The sequence below is a fragment of the Urocitellus parryii genome, chromosome 3 (assembly GCF_045843805.1).
Source record: "Urocitellus parryii isolate mUroPar1 chromosome 3, mUroPar1.hap1, whole genome shotgun sequence".
NCBI classification, from domain to species: Eukaryota; Metazoa; Chordata; class Mammalia; order Rodentia; family Sciuridae; genus Urocitellus; species Urocitellus parryii.
The window spans coordinates 182,935,738-182,955,516 of record NC_135533.1 but is presented as its reverse complement, the minus strand read 5'-3'; the positions used below and the strand labels follow the sequence as shown (position 1 = coordinate 182,955,516).

Sequence of the window (19,779 nt, the reverse complement as noted above, 5' to 3'; positions counted from 1 at the left end):
GTGGTAGTTTTGATGTGTGGAGGAAAATTTCCAATTCTAATATGTTCCAAAGTGATACTGATGTTTGAAAACTACTCATTTCCAGAAGTACCCTGGATCATTTCTTGTTCAGGTCTGGCTTTAAGATCCTTTTCCCAATCTATCAGCTATCCAGCATCCTTCATCAAATCCACTTTTCTTTCCCTTTTTTTGGGGGGGAAGCGGGGGATGTGGGGGGAAGGACTATGGGAGATTAATCTCAGGGGCCCTCAACCACTGAGCCACATCCCCAGCCCTATTTTGTATTTTATTTAGAGACGGGGTCTCACTGAGTTGCTTAGCACCTCGCCATTCCCGAGGCTGGCTTTGAACTCATGATTCTCCTGCTTCAGTCTCCTGAGCTGCTGGGATGACAGGTGTGCACCTTGTAATGGAATTATGAAAACATGGATTTCAGAAGCATGGGATGCTCTGGTACCATGGCTTGAGATCTCTTGGTCAAGTAACCATTTTTATATGCAAAGTCCACAGAGGCAGGAGTGAGCACTGCCATTCACTTCTTCCCTGACTTCCAGTCTGCTCTGGTTTAGACTTTTCCATAGACCTCACAATCCCACACTTGCTCTGCCAAAATTTCTTCTGTTACTTGACCCAGCTCCTGATTTCCTAGTCACCCACACTGAATTCCATCTAGATGGGCAGCAGCCTAGGCTAACCCCAGTGCTAAAGGAAGTTGTGTGCTTTCATCGCACTTCTTTGGAAGTAAATCTTACTTTGCTAATGTATTTAAATATTTATTTCATTTAACATCCAAAATAAATCTTCATTGATGGTGCTAGCCTTCTTTCAAAAATGCCTACATGGGCATCCACTAAATGAGTACTCATAACCAAGACATTTTCTTACTCTGCTGGAAGTAGTTCCTTCAAATTTAAACAAGATGATTCAAAGTCAGCTCATCTCTTTCTATACTTTGTGAATTCAGCATCACTCAAAACTTGGCTAAAGATGCCTGATCTTGGCCAGTCTTTTTGTTGTTGTTATTGTTTTTAGATAGACATGACAGTAGAGTGTATTTTGACATATCATACATACAATTATAATAAGTTTAACTTATTCTAATTAGGATCCCATTCTTGTGGTTGAACATGATGTGGAGTTACACTGGTTGTGTGTTCACATATTAACATAGGAAAATTATGTCAAATTCATTCTACTGTCTTTTCCTATTCCCACCCCACCTCCTTTCCCTTCATTCCCCTTTGTCTAATCCAATAAACTTCTATTCTTCCCCCCAACTTGTGTGTAAGCATACTCATACCAGAGAGAACATTCAGGCTTTGCTTTTATGGGATTGGATTATTTTGCATAGCATACTAATCTCCAGTTCCATCCATTTACCAGCAAATGCCATAATTTCATTCTTCTTTATGGCTGAGTAAGAGTCAATTGTGTATGTGTGTGTGTGTGAGTGTGTGTGTGTGTGTATAATATTTTCATTATTCACCATCTGTTGAAGGGCACCTAGGTTGGTTACATAGCTATTGTGAATTGAGCTGCTATAAACATTGACATGGTTGCGTCATGTATGTAAAATCAGTATGCTGATTTTAAGTCCTTTGGGTATATAAACCTAGGAGTAGGATAGCTGGATCAAATGGTGGTTCCATTCCAAGTTTTCTGAGGAATCTTCATACTGCTCCTCAGAGTGGTCGCACCAATTTGCAGTCTGACCAGCAATGTATGAGTGTACCTTTTCCTCCACATCCTCACCAACATTTATTACTTGTATTCTCAATAATTTGGCCAGTATTTTATAAGATGATGAAATTCAAGCTCACACACACTTACTGAAGCAACTATCCCTCCTGGATCTCAGCTTAGATATCATGTCCTCTGGGAAGTGACTCTCTGCCTCAAGACAGACGTTGTTGGCCAGGCTATGAGTCTCATAGCAACTTCTTTTCAATTATGGACTGATTAGTGGAAGTAAGATCACTGATTTTTCTGTATTCCCTGCCCCTTCTAGGCAATTATACACTTTTTAATGACTCTCTTATTATATCTCCAGTGCCTACAACAGTGCCTTAAGTACTGGAGATACAAAAACATTATGTAGATGCTTCTCAGGCTCAGTGTGTCAGGTGGTATGCTTAGTATCCAGTCTAAAGTTTTTTAAAAAAATTTTTTTTAGTTGTAAATGGACATAATACCTTTATTTTGTTTACTTAATTTTTATGTGGTGCTGAGGATAGAACCCAGTGCCTCACACATGCTAGGTGAGCACTCTACCACTGAGCCACAACCCCAGCCCCAGTCTAGGTTGTTTTTTTTCTGCCCACTATTCATTTCCCTCCTCTGGTAACTGTATCCTCCTATTACTTTGGTGAAATCATTTTTCCATCCCCCTTAATTAATGTGCTTTGAATGGGGCAGTCCCGGCTCTATGCTCCTGGGAGAGGCAGATGATCAAAGCATAGTATTTTAAGCATCATTCACCAAGAGGTCTAAGTAAATTTCCTCCTTGGTTATAATTTATGAAATGATTCTCTCATAAAGTAGTGAAGTAAACAATCAGAACTCTGAAATAGCTTGAAGGTGTTTTTCACCAAAGGTCCTTTAAATTTCTGCCCAAGCAGAACTGTCACTTGGTATATGTACAAAAAGTCCTCCTTGGGGTGCTTATGAGCCAAATTTTCTAATAATAGTCTCTGGCACACCTGGACGTTTGTGAGGCTCCATCCTTTTAAATTACAGTGATTGGTTTAGAAATGAAAGTGAGACACAAGGCAGGAGACCAAGAAGCCCATCTGAGATTTTAACTGGGACTCTTGGCAAAGAGGCTCCCCTTTTCTCTGAGTTGACCAAGGAGATGCTGCTGGCCTTTTTTACCTCTTTATAGAAGTTTTCCTGGGAGTTAAAGCAACATTAAGAGAAAAAAAAAAAAGCAGAACTGAAACTGGGAGGAGAAAGATTCTGATGAAACTCTTGGAGAACCTGGACCCATCTAGGGTTGAAGGGAGACTGTTCTTGGACTTTGTATATGCAATAGCCAGTAAGATCTCACTTTTAAATTTTTTTTTTTCATTTCTTTTCTGTTTTTTTTTTTTTCTTTGAGTTAATTTGAACTCAACTGTTAGGGTCTGTAAACAAGTCAGGATGGCGCCTGGCATTTTGCCAGAGGGAGTGGTTTGTGAAGTAACGCCAGCAAGCCATTAAGTGTGGAGATTCCTTATTGGTTGACTGCTGTACCTAGTTTATGTTAATTAAGATAAGCTGTGTGGAATGTATATATACCCCTCCTGTCCTACAATAAACGGCTCCCACTCCTGCTGTATCAATCTACACAAGTTGCTCGTCACCCCCCAGTTATTTTGCTGCAGCGGGACTGCGGCACTCAACTTCTGCTATTTTCAACAGAAAAGTCCTAACAAATGCAACATACCATGTATCTACTTATCCTTCTCAGATAACTGATTTTCTGATTTTAAAGGTATAATAATTGGTAAATGGGGACTGTCTCCTACTATGTCTTCCCCAAGGTCACCTAATTAATAAGTGACAGAATAAAGAAACATAACTTGGTTCATTGTGCCTAAAAATGCCAATTTCTCACCACTCTGAGACAGTCCCATTTAGGAAGCAGATAATAGCTGAAAAGCAAGATAATCTTATCCATTTTTAGGGCACACAGTAGAGGAGCACTATTTGTCTTTGGACTCACAGCTGCCTATGAAAGATGTAACAGGATGGAGGTGGGGGAAGGGAGGCCACCATATTTCCTTACTTGCAAAAGTAATATATTTCAGGTACTGTTCAGTGATGGTGGGCTAGGAATATCCATTCACAATAACACAACTCTCCTCTCAATAACTCATTATCCTACTTGAGATTTTACAGAATTAGAAAATTTTTATAGGTTTTTTTAGAGATTATAGTTTTTTTTGGGGGGGGGAGTCAGGACCCAGTAACTAGTATCTTTATTAGTATCTTTTAAATTTTTTTACTTGTTTTAATTAGCTATACATGACATTAGAATGCATTTATGCATTTTGATATATTATATGTAGATGGAGGATAATTTATCATTTTTTTGATGGTACATGTTGTAGGATCACATCAGTCATGCAGTCCTATATGTACATAAGGTAATAATGTCTATTTCATTCTACTGTCCTTCCTATCCCCATATCTCTTCCGTCCCCTCCTTTCACTCCTCTCTACCAATCTAAGGTAACTCTGTTCTTCCCTAGTGCCCCCACCTATTGTGAGTCAGCATCCACATATCAGAAACAACATTTGGCCTTTGGTTTCTTGGGATTGGCTTATTTCACTTAGTGTGATAGTCTCCAGTTCCATCCATTTACCAGAAAACACCATAATTCCATTTCTCTTTATGGCTGAGTAATATTCCATTGTGTATATGTACCACATTTTCTTTATCCATTCTTCTATTGAAGGACACCTAGTTTGGTTCCATAGTTTAGCTATTGTGAATTGAGCTGCTATAAACATTGATGTGGCTGCCTCACTGTAGGTATGCTGACTTTAAGTCCTTTGGGTATAAACTGAGGATTGGGATAGCTGGGTCAAATGGTGGTTCCATTCCAAGTTTTCTGAGGAATCTCCATACTGCTTTCCATAGTGGTTGAACCAATTTGCAGTCTCACCAGCAATGTATGAGTGTGCCTTTCCCCCACATCCTAGCCAACATTTATTGTTGCCTGTATTCTTGATGATTGCCATTCTGACTGGAGTGAGATAATATCTTAGAGTAGTTTTGATTTGCATTTCTCTAATTGCTAGAGATGTTGAACACTTTATTCATATATTTGTTGGCCGATTGTATTTCTTCTTCTGTGAAGTATCTGTTCAGTTTAGAGATTATTATATCTTATCCAGTCATTCATATGTCATGAAGAAACCTAGAGAAAGAAAATAAATTGGCTGTTCAGGTCCTGGAATTCACTCTCCCTGACCAGCAGCCTGGAGCTGTTTGGGCCGCAATTCAGGGTCAAGGTGGAATGGGCTGGTTCTGCGCACATTTCACTGACTCTTGCTAAGGAATATCTATTATTCACTGAGGGCCAGAACCATTTCAGACACACTGTAGTCATAAATTCTATCTGAATGATGCCCCAGTTCTCCCAGTGTAACTCCTACCACACTCTAACAAGACAGCTGTGATGACCTTGAAGGTCATCCACTTCCATGGTCTCCAAACTTTAAAGGCCTAGCTCATGAGAAATCCATCCAAGGGCCTGGGTTTTCGGGTGGAGGGGGGAAGTGGCTCCACCCCAGAGGGCCCAGCTCATTTGGTTTCTCACTTGGCTGAAGAATTCACTCTTGGCAGTTTACTGTGGTTTAGGATAGACAAATGCTTAAGCATCATGATCTGTTGGACTCCAGTGGAAATTTTTGTGTGGCCTAGAGCAAGTTACTTAATGTCTCTGAGCCTCAACTTCCTCATCTATAAAATGAAGTTAACGAAAGCACCTGTCTCAGAGTATGGCCATAAGGATTAAATCACTTTCCAGCATATGGTAAGGACTCAACACAAGTTAGCCATTGTGAGTAGGCATGACTCCTGCTCATAAGCTTTGACTGAAAGGCAACCAAAGAGTACCTCCTTAATCGGTACCTAACATGCCACTGTTCCCTGAAACATCTGAAAATTTTAATCATACTCCAAATCTGTTTGTTGGAGATTTTACCACTGTATATGCAGTCTGAAAGGCCCCTATTCTAATAATTTTATATTTACTTCTCTCTTTCTTTAATGTTGAAGCATATCCTAGTTTCTGTAGTTATTTTAAGACCTGGCTTAATGCAAATGTACATGAATCCTAAGTAGATATCTGACTTCCTCCCTTTTGTAAAAATTGTAAACCTTCTCTTATGGATGGTTCTTATGAATGTCTTCGTTGATGTTAAATAGTGTAGGTTTCAACTCCACAGAAAAGACCTCTGGAGCTGATAAACACGTTTAGTAAAGTAACAGGATTCAAGATCAACAATATACATAAATCAATTGCTTTCCTAAGCGACAATAATGAATTTGTTGAAAAAATAAATTAGGAAAACTCCCATTCATGATAACCTCAAAGTAAAATACTTGGGAATTAATTTAACAAAGAAGGTGAAAGATCTCTTAAAGATCTCTCAATAAACCAGGAATGGAACTACCACGTGACCCATCTATCCTACTCTGTGGTACATGGATCTAAAATCAGTGTACTACAGTGATGCAGCCACATCAAGGTTTTCAGCCACACAATTCACAACAGCCAAGCTCTGGAACCAACCTAAGTGCCTTATCAACAGGTGAATGGTAAAGAAATTGTAGTATTAACACAATGAAGTATTATCCATAAAGAAGAATGAAATTATGACATTTGCTGGTAAATGGATGGCATTAGAGACCATCAACCTAAATGAAAGCAACCTAGGAAGTGAAAGATTTAATATTTCCTTTGATATGCAAAAGCTAGTCCAAAATAAAGGAAAGAAAAGGGATGGGGGAAATTCCAAGGAAATAAAAGAGAGATCAGTGGAGTAGAGGAAGAATAATGATGAGGAAGGAGGTGAGATGGGAAAAGTGAAGAATGGTGGAAAGAATCTGACCCAACTTTCCTAAGTGTATATATGAATATACCACAGTGAATCTCACCCCCATGTATATCCACAAGGCACTAATTAAAAAAAATTATAACTAAATAGAAGAAAGATCAATAGAGCAAAAGGAAGAGCACAAGGTAGGTAGAAGGGGAAGGAAAGGAGAAGTACTGGGAACTGGATTAGAGAAAATTATATTCCATGCTTGTATAATTATGTCAAAATGAACCCTAATATTGTTTCTAACTAAAAGGAAATAATTAAAAATAATTGTAGGTCTTTAAGGTATCTCTCCATACCAAAGATGGTCAGGAAGATGCTCCTATCTCCAATCCCCTCTCCATTCCTAGGTTTTGGCTTAGCACAAATTACTCAATGGCGAGTAACACCAAAACCATTCCTCAGGTGTTCCCTCTTGGATAGAAATTATAGTGTTAAATAAGGATCTCAAAACACCTTTTGACTAACTGGGTATAGAAAGTTTTCTTAAGACCATGAGATGTCACTAAAAATTCTATGAAGTAGGAAGAGTGGAAAAACTGGAGCTTTCAGAGAGAAATTTCTGCCCCAAAATATGTATGAGCAATCTTATTTCAGTGATACTAATGTAGTTGGGTAGTGGTGGTAATGTTTATTCTCCTCAAACACTAAGAATGGTTTTGCACACCACCCCTCTCCCTTCCCTATTATTTAAACTCCCCTTTCCTGATAACTGTGAGTTGCAAATGTCTCTTCTATGTTTTCAATTTTGTATGATGAAGTTTTTTTTTTTTGTAATAACCACATAGTTCTTGTTCTCTTAAAAGGTTGTACAATTTCAACAGAACTAGAAAGGGCTTTTGGAATGCCACCAAACTGGCAGTGTTCTTCTGGCAAGAGTTCTTGGCTTTAATAGTACAATATTGTAATGAATTAGAGGGTTAAATCTTCTAAGTGAATATTCCAAAACTGTTTTTTTTGAGAAATTGCAAGGATGTTTGCCCAAGCAAAATAGATATGTGTGGGTACAAGCAGATGAAAGATCCATTTGTTTGGTTTACTTTTAAATGGAATATTATGTATTTCACCAGCAACTTAATAAAATGGTTTCTTGAAATGGTGACTTACTTTATTCCAGAAATTTTTAAAATGTGATTTTTTCCAAAAGAATGAACCCATTGCTTACATTTGAATTTTAAAATATTTGCTCTATCTTAACATATGGTTATAATTCAAATATCTGTCTGAAATTTGCTGAACCCTATAGCAGTATTTCTCAGATGGAGATGATTTCTCCCCCACAGGGCACCTTGCAATGTCTGGAAACATTTTTTAGCTATTAGAACTTGGGGTGGGTTCTACTAGCATCTACTGAACAGAGGCCAGGTGTGCTGTCAAATGTTCTTTGTCAGAAGGGGATAGTGAGTTGTCCTTTGTGTTTTAGGGAGAGACAGAGCAAAAGATAATGCAACTAATTCTCAAATACTCACCTAATTAAGCGTTGAAAAAAGTAAAAGATCCAAACTCATGTTCCATAAGAATGAATCAAAGTGTGCTCAAAATGCATTTTATGTAAAGCTGGATAAAGTTATAACCAGTAATGTAAAACAGACCATTCTAATATGCACAAATAATAAAAAGTAATCAATATCATGTAATAGTTTAAAACACTAAATACAAACCGACTGATGAAGACATTGCTCCAAAGATATTATCTATTATGCACTATCTATTAGTGCATTATTTTCTGGTTCTTATCTGGCTAGATTGAACATACCTACCCCCAAATATTAAAAAGAACCCAAAACAGGTCCAGGTTAAAGACAGAGTCCCAACTATTTGTTCCTTTTCTTGCTCATTAATCTTCCTTTTGCTTAATGTGATGACACAGGGGTACAGTCCTTAGCCGTATTCTTTCTCTCCTCCTCAACGTGACTCTGCTTTGGTCTTAGATGAGATTGTGATCGCAAAGGAAGTGGTACTCTAGCTAATTATAGAGATGAAGGCTTATTCCCAAACAGTAGAACATACCTATGACTCCAGTTACTCAGAAGTTCCAAACTAGTTGTACTTTGTAATACAAAATTTTGCTTTCTTGTTGATTTGTAGCAACATTATTTTGCCTCAGATACTATTTAAACATAAAACCATCTTGAGATAAGCTGTTATATCCTCAGAAAAACACCCCAAAGAGGACTGAGGAATGGAATTTCCTTAAAAAAAAGTACATAAACTGAGTTAGGTTCCCATTTGTCTAATCATTTGATAAAGAAGCAGTAGGATGATATAGCCATAGCTTACCACTCCAAAATTCTCTTTCTCTCTGTGATAATGCCATCATAAACCTAGTTCGACCACAGTCAGTACATGCTACTACTATACTTTTCTTTGATTCAAAATGGAAATATTATGTTGAGATATGATCATTTTGTCTGATGGAGAGAACAAAGGTTGGGGTATAGCTCAGTGGTGTAGCTCCTGCCTTGCACACCCAAGGCCTTGTGTTTCATCCCCAATATCATAAAAACAAGAATATGAAATATCAAATACTCCAACTTCCTAAATAAAAGACAGTAGAGTTTCCTCCAGTCTGAGCAGCTATTACCTGGACGTCTGAGTGGCTCCCACATCAAAAGTTTTGTCTAAATTCACTTCTAGTTTCTAATATCACCTGGTTAAACTCTCAGTAATCACTTTTGGTAGCACATCTGCACAAGAGAATTTCCAGTCTTACAATCACATGGAAAAATGTCCAAAGAGAAGATAATAGCTGATTAGAAAGACAAGAGATCCCTTTATAAGAATTAAAATATGCACATAGATCAATATCATCGTCAGTTTATAAGGCTTGAGAACATTAACCTGTGGAAGGAAAAGGGATTGCATACAGATTCAAATTTTTAATATTATAATAAAGAAGTACGTGTGTGTGTCTGTGTGTCTGTGTGCATGTATGTGTATGTATTTGTTGTGGGGAGGGATTGAACACAGGGATACTCAACCACTGAGCCACATCCCCAGCCCTATTTTGTATTTTATTTTCAAACAGGGTCTTGATGAGTTGCTTGGGCCTTTGACAAGTTGCTGAGGCTGGCTTTGAATTTGCAACCCTCCTGCATCAGCCTCCCAAGCCACTGGGATAACAGATGTGCATCACTATACCCAGAAGACGTATATTTTCATAACTAAATTTCATTACTATGCAACAAATGTGTACCTTCTTACTGTTGGAGTCCCAGAGAAGAGGAGAGGATAAAAAGAATAAAGCAGAAAAAATTTTGAAGAAATAATGATCAAAGAGTTTCTAAATTTGGTAAAATTGAAAGACTCTTAGCCATGCTAATGAAGAGAAGGAGAGAGAAAACTCAAATTACTAACATACATGATGGAAAAGGAAATATCATAACAGACACTACAGAAGTACAGAAGATAATTAGAAATTATTTTGAAAACTTGTACTCCAATAAAATAGAAAATATCAAAGGCATTGACAAATTTCTACAGTCATATAATTTGCCCGAATTGAATCAGAATGATTATGCAATTTAAACAGATCAATTTCAAGTGACAAAATAGCAGATGCCATCAAAAGTCTATCAACCAAGAAAAGCCCAGGACCTGATGGATACACAGCCGAGTTCTACAAGACCGTTTAAAGAAGAATTAATACCAATACTATTCAATTTATTTCAGGAAATAAAAAAAAAAGAGGGAGCATTTCCAAACACATTCTATGAGGCCAATATCAACCTGATTCCAACAGCAGGCAAAAACACATCAAGAAAAAAAAAAACTTCAGACCAATAACTCTAATAAACATAGATGCAAAAGCATATCAAAAAGATGGTATACCATGATCAAGTGGGATTCATCCCAGGAATGCAAGGTTGGTTAAACATTCAGAAATCAATAAATGTAATTCATCACTTCAATAGACTTAAAGATAAGAAGCATGTGATCATCTCAATAGATGCAGAAAAAGCACAAACTACAACACCCCTTTATGTTCAAAATACTAGAAAAACTAGAGATAACAGGAACAGATCTCAACATCATAAAGGCTATCTATGCTAAGCCCCAGGCCAACATCATCCTAAATGGAGAAAAATTGAAGGTATTCCCTCTTAAAACTGGAACAAGACAGGGATGCCCTCTTTCACCACTTCTATTTAACATAGTTCTTGAAACACTGGCCAGAGCAATTAGACAAGACAAAAGAAATTAAAGGGAGATACATAGGAAAAGAAGAACTCAAATTGGCACTATTTGCTGATGATATGATTTTATACCTAGAAGACCCTAACGTTCCACCAGAAAACTTCTAGAACTAGTAAATGAATTCAGTAAAGTAGCAGGATATAAAATCAACACCCATAAATCAAAAGCATTTCTGTATATCAGTGATATATCATCAGAAATGGAAACAAGGAAAACTACCCCAATTTACAATAGCCTCAAAATATAAGTGTATGGACTCAAGAAGTTTAGCATGGCTTAAATAGGATTACAAAAAACAAAACAAAACAAAAAAAACCTCACAGCAAGTATAGAGTAGTCAAACTGCTAGATTCTAAAGATAAAAAGAAAATCTTAATACCAACCAGTGAAAAATGACATTACATATAGAAAAAAATATTTTAATATTGCTGCCTTTAAATCAGAAAAAAATGAAATCAAAAGAGAGTAAAAGCAAAATCTTCAAGAAATAAAAGAAACAAACTGTCAATTCAGATTCTTATAACCAGCAAAAATATCCTTGAAGAATAAATGCAAAATAAACATGTTTGCAGATGAAGGAAATCATCTATAATACCAGCTAACTTACACCACAATGAATGCTAGAAAGACCATTCATTTAGACTCAAAGACATGACACCCAATAGAAATATAATGTTCAGAAAAGAATGAGGAGCACTGGAAACTGAATTACAAAAAATTTCCTTCTCAATAATTCCTAAAGCATGTGATAGGTTCAGTTTTAAAATTTATATAAATTGGGATTTTTTTACATAATTGGATCTGACACATATGAAAACTATACCATTAATGTTGGGAAGGAGGTAAATGAGCATAAACAATTGCAAGGTTTTAACTATTTTACATAAACTGGGGCAAAATCAATGCTCAATTGACTGTGACAAGGTAAAGATGTTCATTGTAATTGCTAGAACAACTAATAAAATTAAACTTAGGAAATTATAGCTAAAAAATTATTCAAATTGAATTATAAAAATATTTACAAATTCCAATGAAATACATAAGAAGAAATCACAACCAACCAACCGAGGAGATATACGAAGATGAAATGGTAAATGATAGGTTTAAATTGTCATATCATTCATTAATTTTAAATATTAAGTGAATAAGTACTTCAGTTTAGAGAGAAAAAATTAAATGAAATTTAAATTTTATTTAATATACTTGCTCTATACAAGAGGGAGAAAAAGCAAATAGATGAAAAAAAATATTTACCATGAAAGTACTAAGCTTAAGAGGGTCAAAGTGGCTTTATTAATACCAGATAAATTGTACTTTGTAACAAAGAAGGAAGATAATAATAAAACACTAATTTATTAGAAAGATAAAATAAATGTGAATATGTAAATCCCCAATATCACAGTTTCAAAGTTCATGAATTAAAAATTGACAGAACTGAAGCGAGAACTAGACAGTTACATCATCATAATGGAAGATTTTAACACTCCCCCCAGCTTAGAAATTACTAAAACAACAGTCAAAAATATCAGGAAAAATATAAACTGAGCAACATTTCCTAACCACTTTGTTATAGTTGGCATTCACAGAACATCACAACACAAAATTATGAAAGGTGTAAATTCTTCACAAATTTACATTGTACATTCACAAGATGAACCATCTTCTATACAACTAAAAAACAAAAACTACTTTAAAAAAAAGAAATAAATTTCAAAGGTGTAAAATCTTAATGATTAAGTTCTCTTACATTAGTAAAATTAACCTAGATGTGAGTAATAAGACATATAGGAGAAAACCTCAAATATTTGAAAATCCAAAATTTGTGTTTTCAAATAATCCTTGGGTCAAAGAAACAATTGTAAGGGAAATTTTAAAAATATTTTAAATTGAATATAATTACAATTAAAATGCAGTAGATTAAATATGAGGAACATGTTAAAGTTGTGCTTGGAGGGAACTGGCTGTTGTAAGTACTGGGAGTTGAATCAAGGGGTTCTTTACCACTGAGTTATATCCATGGCCTTTTTATTTTTTTATTTTGAGATAGGGTCTCACTAAATTGTTCAAGTTGGCCTTGAGATCCTCCTGCCTCAGCCTCCATAGTAGCTGGGATTACAAGTGTGCATGCACTACTGTTATAGTTAAAGCTTTGTCCCAGGGTTTCATAAATTGACTTCCAGACCACTCACGTATAATCGAATCAAGCCTTTATTGAAGCACACCGGTGATGGCTGACCAGAACATAAAGCTGTTCCCCTGATCAGCCCCGAACAATTGCAAGGGAACTCCTTATAAGCCTGAAAACCGCAAAAGGGATGTTCAGGGGTCTAGCCAATGCAAGCAAGCCAGGTTACAGAAGCGGGACAGTGCAGTCAAGCGGAGGGAAGCCTAACCAATCACAGTTAGCCCAGTCACCCCAGTTACAGAAACAGAGCCCCGCTACCCTAGTTACAGAAACAATGCCCCATTAGGTAGTTCCGTGTTCTTAAAGGTTTCTATAGCAAAAGGAAAAGAACATCTTGCTCCAGTCATGACTCTTCTACTTGGCCTGGTTGTTTTACAGGATGAAGTCATAAAACAAAATGGAGTCACATTTGCTCCTACTATCACACTACCACGCCTGACTTAGAGGGAAATTTATAGTAGTAAATGCTTATATTACAAATAAAGAAAGATCTAAAATCAGTGATATAAAGCTGTGCCTTAAGCAGCTAGGGGAAAAAAAAAGAAGAAAATAGCAGAATTAAAATAGAAAAGAGACAACAGGAAAAAATTTAGAAAAATCAAGGTTGGTTTTTTTACAAAGATAAACAAAACATACAAACATTAACCTAGAATTTAAAAAAATAAATAAATAAAGAGAACACAAATTAGCCATATTAGGAATGAAAGAAGAGCATATTCTTTGGTCTACCAGCCAGTGTCACATTTGTGCTCATTTTTGTAAAACTTTACTGAGGTCTCCACTTATGACTTATACACTCTTCTTTATATGTACTGAACTTCAACAAATAGTTTGCTCAGTAAAAATTAAAAGAGTTCCAAGGACATGAAGTGCTATGCTTGGATCTTTGCTCTCAAAGTTTGAAGAAGACGTAAATTCTGACGGGGTGTATTGGTCAGCTTAGGCTGCTATGACAAAACATCATAGAGGTGGAGCAGATTTAAAAACAATAGGTTGGGCTGGGGATGTGGCTCAAGCGGTAGCGCGCTCGCCTGGCATGCGTGCGGCCCGGGTTCGATCCTCAGCACCACATACCAACAAAGATGTTGTGTCTGCCGAGAACTGAAAAATAAATATTAAAAATAATTCTCTCTCTCTCTCTCTCTCTCTCTCTCTCTCTCTCTCTCTCTCTCTCTCTCTCTCTCTCCCCTCTCCTCTTTCAAAAAAATAAAAATAAAAAAAAAATAAAAACAATAGGTTTTTATTTCTCACAGTTCTGGAGCCCAGGAGGCTGAGATTAGGGTGCTAGCTGAAAGCTCTCTTCCCATGTCCTCACACTGGCTTTTCTGGGTGCATGCATATATAGAGAGAGCTCTTTCTTCTTGTTCCTCTAAGGATGCCAATCCTGTTGGATTAGAACCCTATATTTATGCATGTGATTTAATTACCTCCTAAAAGTTCTGTGTCCAAAACTATTACGTTTAGGGGTTGAGACTTCGACCTGTGAATGAGGGTGAGGGCAAAACTCAGTTAACAGCAGAGGACTGTGGAAGGACACACTTTTCAGGAAATAGACTCCAATACTAGACATTGATTAGGAAATGCTCCTGAGATCAGCACCTGTTGAAGGGGAAGAAGAATTAGGACTGTGCAGAAGAAGTCAGGCTGAAAGGCAATCTCTACAAAGGTCATGACGGACCCCACAGGCAGCTTTGAAGATGGAATTCAGAAGTGCATCAGCTTAGAAGAAGAGAGTTATACCTTTGCTCTCCTCCACTGGCCAGGGTATTAGATGTCAGCTGCCCTGGAAAGGGGCATGACTCTGCAGCAGAGCCAATTCCAAAGGCAAGTCACAGCTGACAACCTCCCCCAAAGTTGGGTTAATAAATCCTTCAGTCTTGATGGAGAATCTGGACAGTACCCCCACAGCATCCTCAACAGCACACTGCTTGGGACAAATTAATAGCTCACCCCTATCATTTTTTTGGGGGGGGGGTACCAGAAATTGAACTCAGGGACACTAGACCACTGAGCCACTTCCCCAGCCCTATTGTGTATTTTAAAGACACTGTCTTACTGAGTTGCTTAGCACCTCACTTTTGCTGAGGCTGGCTTTGAACTTGCGATCCTCCTTCCTCTGTCTCCCAAGCTGCTGGGATTATAGATGAACACCACCGCCCCAAGTCACTCACCCCTATCTTGATAACAGGTCCTCAGCCTAGCAGACCCAGAAATTCCAGTGTAGCAAAGTCTTTCTGACCAAGGCTGCCAGCTCAACTTGGTGAAACTCACATACAAAATCCTGACGTATACAACCTTCGTACCAATTCATTAATTAATTTGCAGTAAGCTCTCTGGATCAAAGTAAAATTTATGAGTTGCCCATCTACAGTCAAAAAATTCTTGCTTATCCAGGAAATAAAACAAGAACAGTTTGTCATGTGATTTAAATGGTTAACGACATCAGACACTGATATCAAAATGTCTATGGAATGAAGTAGTCAGAATGGTGCCAGGTCTTCAATAGCACAAGAGTCATGTTAGCCATATTACAGAACAGTTATATGTATTTCTCATGTAATTTAGGCTTTCTTGCATCTTCTGCCTTTTCTGTAGTAATTAAAGGAAAAATATCCCAAAACTTGACCCCGAGAGACGTTTCACACTCTACTCCCTAAAGAAATCAAACTGAACGATGAAATCAGCAATGCAGAAATAAATGAATGACTTTCCCCCTTGGGGATCACAGGCAGCCCTTGCTGCTGGACTGGTGAAAATTTCACTTCCCTGAGCTCCTTTCTGCTTGACTGCTAACTTACAAAACATGACTATTATCTAATAGCCATTACCAAATGGAGACAGGCTGAGATGATGTAATCAGATATGATGAGCAGGCTCCACCAATGGCCAACAGGAAGAGGAGTGGATCACAGACCCAGCAACCAGGAGAAGGGTCAGAAGGGAGAATGAGGAACAGCTAGTCTACCTAGGCTATGTTTTTTTTTTTTTTTTTAATATTTATTTTTTAGTTCTCGGCGGACACAACATCTTTGTTGGTATGTGGTGCTGAGGATCGAACCTGGGCCGCACGCATGCCAGGCGAGCGCGCTACCGCTTGAGCCACATCCCCAGCCCCTACCTAGGCTATGTTAAGGGAAAAAAACTGGGTAGGTTTTTGGGGGATGAAGAGATAGATACCTTTGTGAAAATACCTCTTTCTTGATCAAACTTAGCACAGCTCTTTAAAAAAGAATGGAAAAATTCTATGAACATACAAAGCTAAACACAAAATAGAACAGACAGTAGTATTCTATTTATGATGAGATTTACAAAAGAAGTCAATAAAATGAAATTTTATGTATTTTTGCATATCTGGTTTATTATAGTTAACTAATTTGGGAGAAATAGCAAGCTCTACATAAAAATTTGAGCTAAATGCTTATATTTGATTCATAACAACCACAGAATGACAGAATGTCAGGATGTGCTAGCTACCTGCTATGCGTGCTAGCTACCCACTATGTGTGGCGTTGTATACCAAATTTGAAACTTTGCAATTATCATCTCCGAATTACATGCAGGACAATTAGAGTCTTAAAGTGGCTACATGGGATTGTGGATTTTGGTGGATGGCAAAAGGAGATTCACCCAACAAAAACAATAACAGAGGAAAATATCATGCTAAGTGAAATAAGCCAGTCCTACAAAACCAAAGGCCAAATGTTTCCTCTAATATGCAGATGCTAATTCACAATAAGGTGGGGGGGGGCACTAGGGAAGAATAGTGTCACCTTAGATGAGGTAGAGGGAAGTGATGGGAGGGAAGGGAAGGGGATGTGGGGATAGAAAAGATGGTAGAATGAAACAGACATTAATACTGTATGTATATATGTGACTGCATGACCAATATGATTCTGCAACATGTACACTCAGAAAAATGAGAAATTATATCCCATCTGTGTATGAAATATCAAAGTGCATAAATGCATTCTACTGTCATGAATAACTAAAAGCAAATTTAAAAAAAATTTTTAAAAACAATAATAGAAAAAGGCCTACTTTTTATTAGAAATTGTATTATACATAGTAGTTAGGTTTATTTTGAGGAAAGTATACATGCATGGAATTTGATTTACTCCAGTTTAGTCTCCAACCCCCATCACTTTCCCTCTTCTCTCTCCCCCCATTCTCCTACCCTACCCATCTTCCCTTGTTTGTTTGTTTTTGATTGGTATCTTCTACACACCCATAAAGGTGAAATTCCCTGTGGTATATTTATATGTGCAAATAGCATGATTTTGTTAAATTCATTTCATGTTTCCTTCACTTTCCTATCCCTCTCCCCACTTTTAATCTTCTACTTCACTGATCTTCCCTATATCATTTTGGTATCCACCCCCAGCACACATACCTTTTCCCCTTACTTTGCGCTACCTTCTGTGTATCAGAGAAAACATTCAACCTTTCATTTTTTGAATCTGGATGATTTTGCCTAACATAGTATTCTCTATTTCCATCTACTTACCGGTAAATATCAAAATTTTATTCTTCTTTATGGCTGAGTCAAACTCCATATATATACCTCATTCTTTTTAATATTTATTTTTTAGTTGTCAGTGGAATTGGGTTCAATTCTCGGCACCACAATTTCTTAATCCATTCATCTATTTATGGGCACCTGGGCTAGTTCCATAACTTGGCAATTATAAATTGTGCTGTTATAACCATTAATGTGATCTATCCCTGTAGTGTGCTGATATCAGTTTTTTTGGATATACACCGGGGAGTGGGATAGCTAGGTTATATAGTGACTCCATTTCTAGTTTTTTTGAGGAATCTCCATACTGCTTTAAAAAATGGCTGTACTAATTTGTTGCCCCACCAACAATGTATCAATATATGGTTTTTCCCATATCCTCACCAGAATTTTTTATTATTTGTCTTCTTGATAATTATATTCTGACTGGTGTGAGATGAAATCTTAGTGTACTTTTGATTGGCATTTTCCTGCTAGCTAGAGATGTTGAACAGTTTTTCATATATTTGTTGGCCATTTGTGTTTCTTCTTCTTTTTTTGTTCAATGTTATTACAGTTATATTTCATTTTTATTGGATCTACACATAATCCAAGTAAATATCACCATCTTGTACTCTAGGAATCCATCATAACGCTCAAGGGTTTAAATACATTTTAATGATCTGAAAGTCTCTCTGATTATCAGCCATGTCTGTCATGTTAAAAACGGATTAGAAACAAAACAACGTAGACAACCTTTAACCAGATCGGATAGCAATGCAAATAATAAATTTTCATTTTCAAATAATTTCTTAGAAAATTTTATAAAAATGTGGAACGCTTCACGAAATTGCATATCATCCTTGAGCAGGGGCCATGCTAATCTTCTCTGTATCGTTCCAATTTTAGTGTAAGTGCTGCCAAAGCGAGCACTTGTTTTCTTCATTTGAGAAGTTCCTGTTTATTTCTTTTGCCCATTTACTGGTAGGGTTGTTTGTGGGGTTTTGGGTGTTAAGTTTTTTGCATTCTCTGTATATTCTGGATATTAATCCCCTATTAGAGGAGCAGCTGGCCAAGATTTTCTCCCATTTCTGTAGACTCTCTCTTCATGCTCTTAATCATTTCCTTTGTTGTTTGAAAGCTCTTTAATGGGATGCCACCCTAATAATTGATTATTGGTTTTACTTCTTGAACTTCAGGCATCTTGTTAAGGAAGTCAGTGCCTGTACCTATAGATAGAGTCTTGGCCCATTTACTTCTAGCACTTGAATTTGAGAAAGAGCTACTTTTGACAGGGTGACTATACATTGAAATTTCAAAGATAAGTCTATAAAGACATGTGATGAGCAGAGGGAAGACTTCTAGTCCTGCAGATGGCCTGGAAAAGGCCCCTTCCTGGAGGAGGTGAGTGACCCCCTCACACCCCAACCATCACTTAGCTGCACCCATCTTACTTGTTCAACCAAAGTACATTACTTTTGTATTTCTGTGGAATTCTGTAAACAATACTTTACCCAAATGGAAAATAAAATTATAGGGTTATTTTTTCCTTTCCTCCAGATTTTCAACAATTACCATTCTGTAAATTTGTTCTAAATAAGACGTCTATAACCAATCATGATGTAATGTAAATGGGAATATTGGGAGTATTTAAGAAAAGAAGTGAATTTGGTAAATAATTAGTCAGATAATAATAATAATAATAATAATAATAATATCATTGAACAGCAGATTCAAACTCAGGAAGGAGAGACAACTGAAAGGGATATGAAGAGAGCAATTGCGTCAGGACTCAGGTGGTACAGGGTCAAGAGGGGTCATGGGCATTCATGGGCCAGTTCAGTTGGAGGGAAGCCTCCAAGGAAAGCTCACCACAAAATGGCAACAGACACTCTGATGGACTTCATGGGCAACAAAGGTGCCACTGATTGTGCCTTGAAGGGCAGAAACGTGGGTGTTATGTTTGAGATTGTTATGGGCTTATAAATTACAAATATTCCTACCACCAGCATCAACCCTCCCTGGACTCTTCACCAACCTTTTAACTCGAATCCTATCTGGTGAAGCTCCAAAGTTCTCTTTGGGCAAATTGTGAACTGGGCGGTTCTTAGTTATGTTTTTTTTTTTTTTCTGTGCTTACAGTCAGATATCAGTTGGAACTGCTATCATCCATGCTTGTCCTAGCTAGATTTGGGAGACAGCCACTCCATGGCATGCCATTTGTTTGGCTGTCATCTGGGACTAAGCTGGGCTATCAACCCAGTGCCTACACATCTCCGCTCTAGTGTGGTGGGTCTCAGTGTGGTTA

General features: G+C 37.3%; 1 non-coding gene across 1 annotated transcript; it reads right to left on the bottom strand.

Moving 5' to 3' along the window:
• Positions 1 to 18,297: 18,297 nt before the first annotated feature.
• On the bottom strand, positions 18,298 to 18,404 carry LOC144254044 (U6 spliceosomal RNA). The gene has a single exon (XR_013343417.1). It is a non-coding gene; the product is annotated as a U6 spliceosomal RNA (small nuclear RNA).
• Between the last annotated feature and the right edge of the window lie 1,375 nt (positions 18,405 to 19,779).